General features: G+C 34.6%; 1 protein-coding gene across 1 annotated transcript in view; it reads right to left on the minus strand.

Moving 5' to 3' along the window:
• Positions 1 to 15,533, minus strand: part of ZNF804A (zinc finger protein 804A) — a 272,088-nt gene that overhangs the window by 25,257 nt on the left and 231,298 nt on the right. The window lies entirely within an intron of this gene.

A 15,533-nucleotide genomic window follows, 5' to 3' on the forward strand; every position in this document is an offset into this window, starting at 1 on the left:
ATCAGTTCACATTGCTGCCAAGAGTGCATAAGGGTTCCCTTTACTCCACAACCTCAACGACACTTGTTATCTCTCATCTCTTTGGTAACAGTCATTTTAACAGACGTGGCTTTGATTCGCATTCCCTGATGATAGTGCCATTTGCAAGAGCATGGATGAATCTGGGGGATGTTACGCTTACTGAGATAAGTCACATACACAAGGACAATGTATGATCTCACTGATGTGTGGGATCTAAAATAGTGTAACTCATAAAAGCAGAGTAGAATGGTGGTTTCCAGGGGCTGGGGTTGGGTGGGATATGGGGAGATGTTCATCAAAGGGCACAAGCATTCAGTTTTGCAGGATTAATAAGTTCTGGAGACCTAATGTATAGCAAGGTGACTCCAGTTAATAAGACTGTAATGCTGTACTGTATTCTTGAAGTTTGCTGAGAATGTTGATCTTAAATGTTCTCCCCACACACAAAAAAGCTATACGTGAGTTGATAGATGTGATAACTAACTTGATTTGGTGATCATTTCATAATATATGCATATACATATACAATCATCATGTTGGGGATCCCTGGGTGGCGCAGCGATTTAGCGCCTGCCTTTGGCCGGGGACGCGATCCTGGAGACCCGGGATTGAATCCCACGTCGGGCTCCCGGTGCATGGAGCCTGCTTCTCCCTCTGCCTGTGTCTCTGCCTCTCTCTCTCTCTCTCTCTCTATCATAAATAAATAAAAAAAAAAAATTAAAAAAAAAAAAAAAAAAAAAAACAATCATCATGTTGTACACCTTAAAAACATCATGTTGCACAATTTAAATACACATAATTTTTGTCAATCATACCTCAGTAAACCTGGAAAAGTCCCTAATGAAGTGCCTCTGACCTATTATTTCTATGATATGTTGCTCATTTCAGGGGGAGCAATTAACACATAGTCTTTTTTTTTTTTTTTCATCTGATTGGATTTGATACAATGGTTTTTAACCGTGCAATTGTCTATTCCTTAGCTGAGATTGAGATTCCCGGTCAGAGTAAAAAGCAAGAGTGTTAGCACAAGTACCACAAAAATTATGTTAAATAAATTTCATTTACCTCACAAAATTGGATTTAAGCTTACAGCCTAATTAATGATAAAGGAAGCAAGGTCAGTTACAAATGCCATGGTTTCTATAAGGTAAACACAGGAACAAAACACTCCAAAGTACACTTATGTGGGTTGTATTTTGGTATGTTTTAAGCACATTTGGGAGGAAGAGATAGCCAAACATATATATGATCTGGGGAATTTTTAAAGTATATATTTTTATAAAGTATATATATATGTGTGTGTGTGTGTGCGTATATACATATATATATGTATACACACACAAATGGAAAATAAGGAAAGTGTCATGCAATCTTGAATATTCATATATAAATTATCTCAAATCTTCTATTTTGAAAATATACCCATTGTTACATAATAAGCTCTAAGATAAAGATTTGCAGTTAACCAAAGCATAAAAAAGAAGGAAAAAATAATAAGTAGAAGGAGATAAAGCTCATCACCTCCATGATCATTCACACATAGGAACAGTTTTCTAGAGTTTATGGTAATATTTAGAGCAGAAATATTCATTGATAATTTACTAAATCACAAAAGTCTTTCATACCATGACAACCTTAGGAATTAGGACCCAGAGTGATAACCATGAAAATTCACCACTCAGTTCTGCTAAGAGCAGTGTAGTTGACCTGTGGCCCCTGCTGGATGACTTGGAGAAGAATCACCGTGTTCATGAAGAGGCTGTGCTTGCCACCAGCTTCTTTGGCTGTGACCGAGTATGACATCAGTACCCATGCAGACCCACCCTGTGAGACCTGGGGCTTCTGTAATGGCTGAACTTGACTTAAATGTCCCACATAAGGCTGGTCAAAGTTCTCGTTATTTTCTTCTCTAGTCTGAGACTCTATCCACTGCAGTCTCTTTTTTTTTTTTTTTTTTAACACCCCCATCCTCACTAGGTTTCATGTTTTCACTATAGTCTGAAGGTTTCTCCTACTTTTTCTGGTTCTCTCTTCCTTATTATTTATAGTCATTTGCTCTAATCAATATCTTAAATGTCCATTCCAGTCTTAGAGTGAGCTTCATGGAAAACCGAAACAAGCACAGGAGTTACACCAGGAGTCATCTGAGAAAACAGGGGGCAAGATGGGGTTTTATAAGTGGTTTCATCACTGCCTGATGGGTGACCCTGGTGGGGGAGCCGGATACTTCCTGGCATAAAGTGGGAGCCTCACTACCAAAGGCCTCCTTCCTGGTTAAGTGGAATGCTCTTGCCTTTCCAGTGGGTGTGACATTTGAAGATATGGAGTCAATAATCCCTACTAGAACTGCATCACTGGCCTGTTACAACTAAATTATATGGAAATTCCACAGAAGGATAAAGAAAAAGTGAGAGCCATTAACATTAATTGAGAAGGCAAAGTGCAAGAACCAGAAGGCCTCTCTGGTACTATCCAAAGTAGTACCAGAGAGGCCTTCATCCCCTACAGTGGAAGAGCTAAGAAGGCTGAACAGGAGACGATCTGATGGACTCTTCTCACCAATCCTTCTTCCTTTGTTCTTCTTTCACATGTGCCAAACCTGTTATGGTCTAGACTTTCTCAGCCTTCTTGGGGTGCATGTTCTCTATCCTTCATGGCAACCCCCTGTTCTCAGTAAACGCTGATTTACTGCCCCATGTTAGACATTTATTTCCATTTGGCCTTACTGTGTGAGGACCCAAATTTAATACAGCTATGATTTGGGAAAATAGTAGGAAACTATTTTAAAAGGAGGAAAAAAAAGTATTTATTATTGGGTGTACATTTCTGAATGTGTATCTAGCATTTACTTTTTTCCCTACCAAATTGGTGGCTAGGAGGTTTTGATAAGATCGGTCTCAATGCCTACCCTTTAGAGTATGCCCTGCGTGGCCTAAGCCAATTAGCCTCCCTTCACATAGTTTTCCGTCAAGGGGTCAAACTAAGCCATGGACTTACTTCATTCCTACAATATAATCTCCAAAGTGGGCACTGGACCTAAATATATCCAGTAATTGTGAAGCACTTTTTTTTTTTTTTTTTTTGCAAAGAGTAGGGAAAAAATATTTTCACAAGATATGAATAAGAAAACATCCTGCAGATGTGGAAAGAGCTAGCAGAAGAAACCAGCAGTGATGAAAAGGCAGATTCAGAAAGAATCAGAGCTGCTGTCCTGAGCAAAGTGAACTTGAAGTTCACCCACCCACTTTGACATTTTTCTCTTATGTCAAAGTTTTTTTTTTTTTTTTCCCACATTCTATTTTTAAAAAGTAATTTAAGTATATTTCTCTCTCAATTCTATCCAAAAGTTTCCTAAATGACCCAAACACATTTTTGTATTTGCTGCCTTAATTTAAGACACAGGTTCAAATAGCAAATATGAACAAAAAATATTTCTATTTATCTTCTAAAAATGGACCTAGGGTTTTTAATGTATTTATTTATATTTGTTAATTTATTTTATAGAGAGAGAGAGAGAGCAAGCACGAGCAAGAGGGGCAGAAGGAAAGGGAGGGAGACTCTCAAGCAGACTCTATGCACATGGGGATCCATATCATGACACTGAGATCATGACCTGAGCCAAAACCAAGAGTTGTACACCCAATCCACTGCACCACTAGGCATCCCTAAGTTTCTTTTATTTAAAGAAAATCCAATTTAATCACATTGCAAATCTATCACAATCTCAGTGTGTAGCCATGTGCGTTTGTAACATCTTGAGGCAACATTTGTAACTTGCATCACAATGTACTATGATTTCTTTATATTCACTTTAAATGGAAAAAATACTGAAATTAAAAAATATATATATATATAATAAGTTTCAGAAATAAGCAGCCCGGGTAGCTCAGCATTTAGCGCCACCTTCAGCCCAGGGCGTGATCCTGGAGACCTGGGATCGAGTCCTAAGTCAGGCTCCCTGCATGGAGCCTGCTTCTCCGTCTGCCTAGGTCTCTGCCTCTCTCTCTCTTTGTGTCTCTCATGAATAAATGAATAAAATCTTTAAAAAATGTAGTAAGTTTCAGAGAATATTTATGTTTTAAATATTACTCTTACTTGTGAATTTGTTATTTTAAATATATTTTTGAATGAACCTCACTGAAGTAAAAGAAAAGATTCAATACGTAGATATATTTTTCTACTTTTTAATTGTAGAACATGGCTTCTTATAAAGTGCTCCAACGAATATGCCCTACTTTATTTTTTTTTAAGATTGAATGATTGATTGATTGATCACAGATAAAAAGAACATGAGCAGGGGAGGTGGGGGCAGAAGGAGAGGAAGAGTGAGAAGCAGACCCCTGCTGAACAGGGAGCCCAACTCCATGCTTGATCACGACCCGAGCAGAAAGTAGATGCTTAACCCACTGAGCCACACAGGAGCCTTGGATGTGCCTTATTTAAAAAATATATATATATATATATATATATATATATATATCTTTTTTAAAAATTCTCCAGAACCTGTCCATCTGCACTAGGGCACCTATGCAAAACATCGTGCTTTTGGAAAATAAGTGGGGCTAATTCATTCACAAATTCCTTGCTTGGATTTAGCAAGGAACACAAATAAGAATTCTATTTTTATTTCTTCTCTTTCCTATAAAAATAAGGTTTTAGAAATAATAGATATGCTTACACACTTCTTAAATTTATGGGACTCATTTTGACCTCAATAAGCAATCTCTGTATACTGTATTAGTTTAAAGGTCAACATTTGATTTCTACAAATAGTCACACATACACACACACAGCGACAGTTAATATTGCAAATAGATTAATTAAAATACAAAGTGAAACTCCATTAAAATGATAAATATTAACAATATTTTAAGTAAAGACCTTTGACATAATTTTTCCTACATAGAAATAGAGTGATCTTACTTTCATAATCATAATCAATGATTTTTTAAATATACAAAAGGAAATTTCTATGTTTAGTACAAAAAGTGTAATGTTTAACCTTATTTATAAAAACAATTCTAGGGATTCCTGGGTGGCTCAACGGTTTAGTGCCTGCCTCGGCCCAGGGCATGATGTTGGAGACCTGGGATCGAGTCCCACATCAGCCTGCTTCTCCCTCTGCCTGTGTCTCCGCCTCTCTCTGTGTCTCTAATGAATAAATAAATAAAATCTTAAAAGATTCTAATTAATTGCATTATAATTACTACTAATCATTATAATTACTAATAAAACTAGCCTTATTATAAAATAGATATGCAATCAGAACTTCAATGTCTTTTCTATATGTAAAAAGTTTAAATTGGAGACAACAAAAATTTTACATTTATAAAACTGAAAATGATGGAACATTAGAGTATTTTCCATAAATAATTCTTCCTTTGGGAGAAATAAGAGTTGGGTTATGAGAAAATAATAATTAAATGCTCCTACTATACTTAGGAAGTTTATATATATTCTGAATAAGAGTAAACAATCAATTATTTTCAAATTCTATCTTTACAAGCCACTTTAAATGCAATCTGGGACAAGGTGAAATAAAAAATTGAGCAATTTTTTCCAATGCTTCTTCAGTCCCTTTATGCTATCTTTTACTATCTATAAAGATTTCTGGCACTACATGAGAAATTTGCTATTGAATAAGAATCCTTTATTGTCTCTCCAGGCCCAGTTTAGGTATGAATGCAAAAGATAGTGAGTTTAGATAAGAAAAATTGTTACTTTAGAGCTGGGATTTTATATTCCTTGCAGAGGTGATGAACAAATTTTCAACAGACTTTAAACTAATCATTTGGATGGGAAAATTTAAAAGTAAAAATAACAGAAGTTCTTCATTGTTCATTGGTGCTATGTCTACCACTATTGCTGCTTCATATTTCTTTGGCAGATTACGAAAAGCATGAGAATATAACTCACCTATATCCAACTATCGTTGTCACCCATGCCCAAACCCAAATTAGATGCCTTTCTAATGCTCTACCTTTATTATCTGTTCATTCCTAATGCTCATTAACCATAGCATAACACAGGGTTAAATATTTTCAAATATATACACATAGATTTTAAATTATGTTACTAAATTAAAATAACAAAGCATTTAAATGGCATATGATTTGTATCTAAAATATAAAATGAATTCTTGAATCTTTACATTAAGAAAACAAACAATTGAGTTTAAAAATGGGCAAAACACCTGAAAACATGCCTCGCCACAGATGGCAAATAAGCATATGAAAATAAGCAACATCTGTCATTAGGGAACTACAAAATAAGACAACAGTGAGATACCACAACACACCAGTTAGAAAGGTTACAGTATTTTAAAAAATGATAGCAATCATTCTTCTCGGTGTTAACCCAAAGGAGCTGGAACTCTCCATAATTGCTGGTGGGAATGCCTGATGGAGCAGCTGCTTTGGAACATTGTTTGCAGTTTCTTAGAGAGCTAAACACAGTCTTACCATATAGTAATCACACTCCTAAATATTTATCAATTCAGTTGAAATATTAATCCACTTAAAATTTGCACATGGATGTTTATAAGAAGCATTATTCATAATTGTCCCAAACTAGAAGAAACCAAATGCCCTTCTGTAGCAGAATGGATGACAATTTGTGTTATATCCACACAACAGAATATTATTTCACCATAAAAAGAAATGAACCATCATGCCACTAGAAGATTTGGAAGAAATGCAAATGCTTATTGGTAAATAAAAGAGTCAGTCTAAAAGGCTACATACTCTCTGATTCCAAATATATGACATTGTGTAAAAGACAAGACTATAGAGACAGTAAAAAGATCAGTGGTCTCCAAGCTTTCAAGGAGAGGAGGAGATAGATGAACAGATGAAGCACAGGAGATTTTTAGTGTAGTGAAACTATCCTGTGTGATACTGTAATGGTAAATACAATGAAGTCATGTATTTTCTTTAAAACTCATAGAACTTCACAACACAAAGAGTAAACCTTAACATATGCAAATTTAAAAAATCATTTAAGATGTTGGGATCTTGGAAAAGAATGCAGACTGTGACAAGAAAATCTGTTATTTATTTATTTATTTATTTTTTAAGAAAATCTGTTATATAGGTACAAACCGATCTCATCACAGGGGTGTGGGGAGAGGTGCTGACATTAAGTAACTTCGGTAATTAATGAGGTTGGTAAGCCTAAATGTAAAAGGAATTGCATGGGTATGGTATTCTAGTTAATAGAGTTCCCCTTGGAGTATGGGTTAATACTTTTGATATTGCCATACTTGCATACAGGAATTGAATGATTAGAGACCACAGGTGACAGGGCCAGGTTTCTCACTGAAGACGTGTGAGTATGAGAACTAAGGGGAATAGCCTATGGTGATCCACATCTTAATAGAATGTAACTGGAAACATCCGTATGAATATATATTTAGCTTAAATAAAGATGGTTGTAAAAATCAATAGAGTATAGAATAGAGAAATTCATACTTATGTAAGTAAGCATGGGTTACTACACACACGTATACCCATCTTCTTGCTCTATCAGCTAGAAAGCCTAGAAACATTGGCCCCCAAGTACACAGATCAGAACTGGAGACCAAATCTTAGTTTCCAATGACATTTTCCAGTAAAAGTAATCAGGGCCCCTAGGAGCAATGGATGATTCTAGGTCTGAAGAAGAAAATATAAAAGATGACAATGGATCATCAGGAAGTAAATCCTAAAAACCAAGAAAGAAACAGAGAAAACAAACAAACCAAAAAAAAAAAAAAAAAACAAAACAAAACAAAACAAAACAAAAAAACACCAAACAATGGCAGGAGTATGAGAATGTGTCAAAGGGACACAACAGCCAACTGAAAGAATTCCTAATAGCCAAAGCTGGAATAATTTGAGCAAGAATATAGGTATTGTCATATTACCACACAAAGTATAAAACACATATCTGTATTAATATGAATGAATGCATGAATGAATGAGGGAGAAAGGCCAAGTGTCCTATGCAGAAAAATTCCAGAATGATTTATGTAGATACTTTCTCTCAAGGAGGTAGATCATAACACCTCATTGTTGTGTAGGCTGCACAGTGATTCCATTCAAAAAATCACAGTATGGAAAGGGGAAAAGCAGGGCAAATTTACATTGGAGAAACCTGGTATATATTACCTCACCCAGGTGATCAAGTTAAGATCAATTCATAATAATTCATGGTCATAGACTAACATTTGAAATGTGATAAAAATGGCAAATTTCCTCCGGTGTTTTCCTGACCCCCCAAAACATAACCCAAAACCCAGTGGAATCATGAAAAAAATAAATAACCCAGTTAAGAGGCACTGTACAAAATACCTGGTCAGTATTCTTCAAAACTGTAAAGGTCATCAAAAACAAGGAAAATCTAAGAAACTGTCACAGCCCAGAGATGCCTAAGACAGGCATTTATGTATTGTGGTATCATGCATGGGACCAAGGAACAGAAAATATAACATGAGGTGAAAACTAAAAAAATGTGAATAACCCAGGACATCTAGTGCCAAGAGTTTTAGTTAATAATACTATATTAACATTGGCTCATTAATTGTAGCACATGTACCATATTGATGTAAGGTGTTACTAATAGCGGAGATCTTGAGAGGAGTGCATGTGTATGGGATGCACTCCATATGATCCACTCAACTATGTGTGTGTAAATCTAAAACTGTGCTATAAATAAGGTCTATTAATAATAGATGAGAGAAAAGATAACCAAAAAAAAATATCTCATGTTCAGAAGTTACAAAGCATACAAGTGACTTGTGGGTTAAAATAATTTTCTTAGAAAATACTTCTAAATGAAATAAAAAATGTTATATGGCAAGTAGCAAAACCTACAGTTTGAAATAAAAAAAACAACAACCGGAAGATAATTTTTAACTTAAATGTCTAAATGAGAAACTGAGAAAGGCTATAACTTGGTATGATTAAGAAATTTCTAAGAATGTAATTAAAAGAGTAAATTCAAGAAAATAGAAGAAAGTAAACAATAAGTATGTAAGAAGAGATTAAAACACAGAAAATAATCATACCATGGGGGGAGGAGGGGACTTTGTCAATGAAGCCATCAATTGGTTTCTTGAAAAGACTAACAAATAAGCAAACATGACAAGCAGGTCAAACAGATTGAGAATGATAAAACATAAGAAAAAAATTTATGAAGTGCTCTATTCCAAAAAATGTAAACTTTATACAAAATGGACAAATATCAGGCAAATGCTACTTACTAAAATTTACTTGAAGGGAAACAGATACTTGGACAGGTCTATAACTATTAAACATACTGAGCAGGTAATTAAAATTTCCTCCCACTCACAAAAAGTAAAAAGCACAAGCAAATAAAACAAAGAAGTTAATAAACAAACAGTATATTTAAAGTCCAAAGAGTCAAAATATCAAAGGAACAAATGCTTCCAATCTTGCACAATTATTTCAGACTAAGGAATAAGAGGGAATATTCCCCATACCCACCCTAAAACCTATCCCGATCCGGCTTGAGGAAGAAAAATTATAGGCTAATCGTACACATAGACATAACTGCAAATGTTCTAAAAAATGTTTACTAGTATGTGTTGAAAGTAATAAAACATGAACTATTTTATTGTAGAAATTCAAGTTAGAATTAACATCAAGCAACTGAAAAAACTCAACATATTTAGAAATTAAGATTAAAAAATACTTCAGCAAATATGAAGCTCGGATAAAATCTATCAGCCATTCCTAATAAAACTCCTAGCAAAAAAACAATCAAAGAAAACTTTCTAAGTCTGATAAAGGGCACCAAATGCAAATTCACAGCAAATATGTCTTGTAAGGGTGAATTTAGATGTTTCTTCTGTATTTTATGAAGAAGGATTACTTGTATTCCTTATTATACTGTATTGGCTAGCTAGTCTAGTCAAAGTAAGTAAAAACATAGATCTTTCTCTACTTATGATGAGGTAATGGTCCCATAAATCCATCATTAGTTGAAAATATCATAAGCCAAAAATCCCTTTGAGACGCCTAGCCCACCGAACATCATAGCTTAGCCTCGCCTAACTCCAACATGCTCGAAACCCTTATAGGTGGGAAACATCATCTGACACAAAGCCCATTTTATAATAAAGTGTTGAATATTTCATGGAATTGACTGAAGACTGTACTGAACGTGGAAATCAGAATGACTTTATGGGTACAGAATAGTTGTAAGTGTATCATTGTTCACCCTTGTGATCACGAGGCTAACTGGGAGCTGTGGTTTGCTGCCTCGGCCCAGCGTCACAAGACAGTAGCTTACTGAGTGTTTGTAGCCCAGGAAACAATCAAAATTAAAAAAAAAAAAAAGCATGGTGTCTACTGAATGTCTATCGCTTTCACCCCCTTGTAAAGTTGAAAAAAAAATGTACATCAAACCTTTGTTAAATCAGGGGCCATCTATACTTTTTTTTTTTTTTTTGTAAATAAAAAGTTAAAACTATCATTGATGGATGATGTTTTGTCTATTTGATATAAAATGGCTAATGGCAGTGTGAGAATAAAAGAGCACAGGTGACCCGGTGAAATGTCCTTACAAACATGTTAATGGCATAGTCCTGGCAAACGAGTTCATAGTATTTATGAGTAGTGGAGTTCTTATTTACAATATACTTTCAGCAGGATATCACCTGATTATCTAATTGGTTCTGAGAAAAAAAAAAAAAAAACAAAGCAGAAATCTATTGATCTACGTGAGGGGCAGGACTCTGGAAAATATCGGGTAAGCGCTGCATTAATGGAATATAACATGAAGATGTTTCATGACCTGAACGGTCCTTTCTATGTGAATGATAAGAATCACACCTATTACTTAGGACCTCATACCTCAACTCGGGACGTGGATACATCCTGAAATGGAAACAGAGAACCTGTGTGCAAGTCCTCAGATCTCTGCTTCATTATTCACGAAGACTTGTGTCCTGAAATCATTAATAGTGTTGTCAACTGGGTAAGACCTCTGTTTTGTGCCAATCTAATCTGATAATCCAATTATTTTATTATCTCATATTTACTTAACAGGCAAAATCAGCAGAAAATCATGGAAATTAATGAGATATTGCAAATAGCATTCATTGTACGATGTCTTCATGTTTTTAATGAGCCGTAGTTTTGCAGTGTTTAATCATAGACGTTTGTAGTAGTGATAACTCAATGCGTCTTCAGTTTTCCATAATGCATATTTCCCATCGACTTTTACTAGCTTCCTAAAGAACAGAGATTTACAGATTCAAGAAAAGGGGTGAGGGATGTTTAACGTCCACATAGACTAAAGGACCCAGCAAAAAACAGATACATTTTGGAAAGAGGATGTTTGTTCAGGGGTGAAGTGAAGACAGCATTTTAGATTTACTTACTCTTTCATAATCAGATCACTGAACACTTTAAAATTGGACATAAAAGAAAATGAAAGTGTAAGTTAAGTCCCATGGTGTTTCCTTGCTGGTGTTGAGAACTTCAAGCGCATTTCCTTCTTCTAGTTCAGAATCATTTTAATTAAATGACCTGGGAGCCTTCTGGGAAACATTAGGCACAGAGTTAAAACCGTGTTTTAGACTAGTATTGGGTGAGAAAACAGTACAATTCCCTGTGAGTGAATAGATCTTGCTGTTTATTTCTGTTTCTGTTTTAATGAGCACTTAGCTGCATGATTTTTCTGGCAGGGGAGGGGTGATCTCTCTGCTTTTGTTAATGAGTCAGTATGAGCAGCTCACTAGGATGTTCAAACTTCACAGACTTCTGCAAATGATTTAATAGTATTTAAGGCTCATCATTACTGCTATGTGTCAAAACAGGGTATCTAGAAGGGCTGCTTGCCTCTGATTTTAATCACGTTTCTGTTTAGTTTGATGTTATTTTTTTTAAATTCAAAAGAAATAACACTTTATCCACATTAAGAAACTACAAAAGGAAATGGGGGAATCGTTTCCAGGGTGGAAGAGACTCTGTATGAATAGGAAATTAGCTAAATCTAATATATATTTACATGACACTCTTTTATTTTAAAAGTCAGGTCAGAGGTGCTCTGATAAGACCGAGAAGGAAAAATAATGATCTGAATTCTTAAGGACACATTATTAAGATCAGAAGAAACTGACTTCTTTTTTCCTTTTCTTAATGGTCACCGTGACGCCCATTTTGTCCCCAGGACTGACTTAACTTTACACCTGGAAGAAATTTTTGAGATATTTAATGATCTAGTAAACTAATGAAGAATAAGAAGTAATTAAAAACTATATTTAAATATTATGAAAATAACTTGAAAGAGTTGACTTCAGAGATTTATAGAAATATTTTGATTGATCAATAGATCAAAGAAAGATAAACAGTTAATATATAAAATCGAATCAGCTGGTATGTACCAAATGCAAGGTTCCCTTCTAGGTTAGTTGGCCAGTCAGAACACTTCTCGGTGCCCGGGTAGAAACCAGACTCAACGTATCCCAGGAACATGAGGTATCAACTCTTTGAATCAAAAACTTTCAACGACAAGCAGTCTCTTGGAAGCCTGTCTTTTGGAAGCCATCTCCCTGTCCTCTTGTTCCCGGGCAAATCCCGACTCTGACCTTGAAGCAAGTATTGTGACCAGAGGGATCAATTTACTATGGGTAAATTGAGCATCTAGTTGGTACTGGAATAATCGGTTAATAAAGAGAAATAAAAGAGGCATTGAATGCATCTTAATGCACCACCTTGTCACTTTGAACCGGGAAAATGGTTGAAAATGTTGCAATGTTGCTGAAAATTACAGATTACTGTTGGATGCTTCGTATTGTATTGTGCTTTATTCCCAAATTTTTAGCTTCCAGTAGGTAATTTAACCCTAAGGTAATTAAGTGGCAATCACTGACATATTAAACTATTCATGTGTACCTAAAACATTTTTTTAAAAATTATATTTCCTCTTGAATTCAGTACTTCTAAGTATATTATCAACTAGATCAAATATTTTGTATCTAGTGGCCTTGAATACAAACCAGGACTCCTTCCAAATTCCTTTAGTCAGTCATGCATTTTCCAGATTTTTAAAATACTTTTACCTAATTTCTTTTATAGAACCAATTACCAATTATTTTCAACTGTTCCTCCAAAATATCCCTGGTATTTGTTCCATAGTCATCCTTATGCCAGGATTCTTATCAAAGAGTAGTTTTCCCTCATTGATGGGAAATATTTTTTCTGCTCCCTATCTCCTCGAAAGCCTCCACTCTATCTCTAAAAACATGAAAACAGGATATCCAAACCAATCAATCTGAAAAGTTTAGCATGCTGTTTTTCTCCCATAACTACATATTCTGGTGTTACCAAGACTTCTCTCTTCTTGCTACTTAATCAAATCCTACCAAAAATTCTAAGTCCAGGCCATATGATACCCTTTCAATGAAAACTTCTTTAATCTTTCTATTTCTTAGTAATTTGTTTGTTTCTCATCTTGTAAGGTGAGTGATAGAGGGCTCAGGTTAAGACTTGTCCTTATAAGCCACAGAATATTATTTTTAATTTTTACAATTATTCCAAATCAATTTTTAATTATTTTTTAAAAACTATTTCTCTATTTGAGAGAAGAGAGAGAGAATGCCTGAACTGGGGAAGAAGGGACACAGACGGAGGGAGAAGCACACTCCCCGCTGAGCAGGGAGCCCAGGGCAAGGCTCGATCCCAGGATCCAGAGATCATGACCTGAGCCCAAGGCAGACCCTTCACCAACTGAGCCACCCAGGTGCCCTTTCCAATCAAATTTTAAAACTGGAAGGCATAGATCCTTAAGAGTTCCTTCACAGTCAATTAAGGTGCTTGAATAAATGAATGACTACATGAATGAAACCAAAAATAAAAAACAAAACCAAGGTATTTCCTTCAATGTAAACATTTGAATATATTTGAGTTCTACTTCAAAAAATTCCAACACTTTTTAGTGTCTTTACAAAATATGATTTCTTTCTAGAATAAGTGTTCTTAAAAGATTAATAATCATAGTAACCAACATGAAGATGGAGCAGATACAACTTTCTTTTTCAATCTTTAATATAGTTTTGGGTTCATCTCATTATGCAAGTTATGAAAGTGAGAGAATGAATGATGTCTTTTATATGATTTCTAGAATTCCTGCTCAAAGAATAACAATTATGTAGTTAAGGCAAATACACTAGGAGATATGAATTCTCATATTAATAATGTTTCTAATATTATGCATATTTTATTAATTGTATGTTTCATAATTTTCTTGAAGTATATTGTAAATAATAGAGTTGTTGTTAATGTAAAACCTTCATCCCATTTATTCATACACAAAGTGATGGATAAAATGAAAGAAAAATTACATCCCGGGTCATAGTACTTACAGGAAATAATGCATAATTAAACACTGTTTTTTCTACTCACATTACCACTTGATGAAATGGCCTCATCTCTATGAGGGAGGGTATAACTAAGTCTTATAATCATACATTTTGCTTTGATCTCACTGTAAATATGTACAAAACAATCTGTCCAAAATTTAAGCTTTAGAGTATTTATATTAGTTTCAGCAAAATTCTACATAAAGTACTTTTTGAATGTTAAGATTTTTAGTAAATAGAAAAATATAAAGAGAATGATTAGTTTAACATATTAATCTTAATAAATAATTAGATACTTTAAGAAATTGTTGCAAATGATAAATCTTAGATGAGAGTTTTGTCTTTTCTAAAGCACCTCTTGTGGTATGCATTTGTCGATACTGAATACTTTTCTCCCTAAATGAATAAAAAATAAATCTAGTATCTAAAGTATTTTGAATTCAATTATTTACCTAAATAACAACTTCATTTTAAATTATAATTAAATTCACCCAAAAAATTTCATTAGAAATGTCACAATAGCAAAGTAATTCTAGCTACTGGCTGCTAACACTAAATAAACATAAAGCAAAACATAAAAGGAAGGAAGAATGGTGGGGGGGAAAGAAGGGAGGAGAGAGGAAAAGAGAAATGGAAGGAAGGAAGGAAAGAAGGAAGGAAGGAAAGAAATAAGTTTTAAAGAATAGGTCTTTTAGTTCAGTTTCTTTTTTTTTTTTGAATATTTTATTTATTCATGAGAGACACAGAGAGAGCGGGAGAGACACAGGCAGAGGGAGAAGTGGGCTCCCTATGGGGATCCTGATGCGGGACTCGATCCCAGGGCCTGGATCATGCCCTGAGATGAAGGCAGACCCATCCAGGCATCCCAGGTCTTTGGGTTTAATGGAAGAATTCTATAAACAGTATTATGAATTCTAGGTAATCATTCTGAAACTACTGTTTCAGCTTCAAAGATTATCTGATGTTTTGGAAATATGAAGAGTTATAGAATAAGTCACCATAGGTTAAACACTAATCCAAGGAATAAAAGTAAACTACAACCAAGAAATCTTATAAATGACATAAAATTCTAATACATCAAATTATTGGTATATTCTCATTAAATTACATTTCAAAACATCATCTTCCTATGTCCCATACAATT

The sequence above is a fragment of the Canis aureus genome, chromosome 34 (assembly GCF_053574225.1).
Source record: "Canis aureus isolate CA01 chromosome 34, VMU_Caureus_v.1.0, whole genome shotgun sequence".
NCBI lineage: Eukaryota > Metazoa > Chordata > Mammalia > Carnivora > Canidae > Canis > Canis aureus.